This window comes from Lissotriton vulgaris, chromosome 9 (assembly GCF_964263255.1).
Source record: "Lissotriton vulgaris chromosome 9, aLisVul1.2, whole genome shotgun sequence".
Lineage (NCBI taxonomy): Eukaryota > Metazoa > Chordata > Amphibia > Caudata > Salamandridae > Lissotriton > Lissotriton vulgaris.
Window position 1 is genome coordinate 215,893,432 of NC_141697.1, and position 1,492 is coordinate 215,894,923.

At 53.2% G+C, this 1,492-nt stretch overlaps 1 pseudogene; it reads right to left on the bottom strand.

The window, feature by feature from the left end:
• Window positions 1-448: 448 nt before the first annotated feature.
• LOC147689849 (cbp/p300-interacting transactivator 3-like) lies at window positions 449-1,138 on the bottom strand (annotated as a pseudogene).
• Window positions 1,139-1,492: the final 354 nt, after the last annotated feature.

Below are 1,492 nucleotides of genomic sequence, written 5' to 3' on the forward strand. Positions count from 1 at the left end.
AGAACATAAAGCTACTATTTCCCAATCACTTCAAAGAATGCAGCCATAGAAGGGTGGCTGGCTACTGCGATCCGCACGTTTCACCCACATATTTGGAAGATTCAATGGCAATCTTGGTCGCAATGATACAAATGTCACCATGATGGTGTTCACTGCCGCACAGGAGCAAGCGGAGGAATCACCACTGCGCTGGCCAACGTGGCCATTAAGCGCGAGGACCGGCCCCATAACACCATTCTGTATACATAGCACGCTGAAGCATTTGCCTTAGTCTCTAAAGCAGTCCATACGTTTGTTTGTTTTTTAAATAAAAAGAGCCCTCCCAAGAGTAAAATATATATCCCCCCACACTAAAAGTGAAAAGCATTCCATCCAGTGCAATTCATCAGTGCCCGATGATTGTCCACGTCAAGGAGACCCCTCCTGCCACAAACCAAAGTGGCAGCCCTCAGCAGCTGACCGTGCTGGGCTGCTGTTTGCTGACAAAGTCTGAAATGAAATTGAACTCGTTCTGTCCCAGGAAGAGCTCGGGCAGCTCTTGGACCCGGTCAAGGCCCAGCTTCAGCACGAGAGAGGTGAGCACCTCCTCGTCGATCAGGTCAGAGTCCATGCCATTGAGCGTGAGAGCTGGGGGCGGCATGTGCTGCAGTCCTGGGTGCTGGAGCGCGGGCCCCATTCTGAACTGCTGGGAGGCCGCACCCATGGGCCCGCCGCCCATGCCCAGGAGCGGGTGCTCTTGGTACTGGGTGTTCAGTTTCTGTAAGTGCATGCTGTCCATGAGCTGCTGAGAGGTCACTGGGCTCATGTACTGCTGCTGGGACTGCTGTGGGGCCTGGCTGCTGTACAGCTGGTGGTGTCCCATTTGGGTGTTCATGGCAGGCCAAGTCTCATGCCCCCGTCCATGTTGGTAGCTGCATACTGCATCATCTGTCCATTGGGTAAGGTCCTGATGGAGTGCTGGGGAGGCCCCTGCATGCCATTCGTGCCCATCCGATAATTCTGCAGTCGGTTCACCCGGTGGGCCATGGGCATCATCATATGATCCGCCATCACCCAATCACTGGAGAGCTCGCGTTGTCCCCTCTGCAGTCCAGAACCGGCAACACACCAATGGAGAACCAAAAACCCCAAAGACAACAGTTGCACGTCAGCAGAAAACTAGATCCCTTGGTGACAAAAAGCCAGATCCGGGTGTGAGGAGCGCGAGGTGCTCAGACAATCCTGGGACCGCAGACCTGCAAAGCTCCAGCAAAAACAAACAAAGGCGAGCCCAAGCCGTTGCCCTGCTTCTCCGCCTTCGAGACTTAACAAGACTGCAACTAGCAGCGCCAGTACTGCTAGTTGCACAGAAAAAGCTGAAAAAACAAGAAAAGTGGGCAGGATACAAACATCCTAATCCCCTAGCCTGCTCCAGGGATCCCACAAGGACCCCAGGGCAAAAAAAGCATTATCATTTTAATATTTTAAAGCGACTAGGTGCGGGAATCCAGAT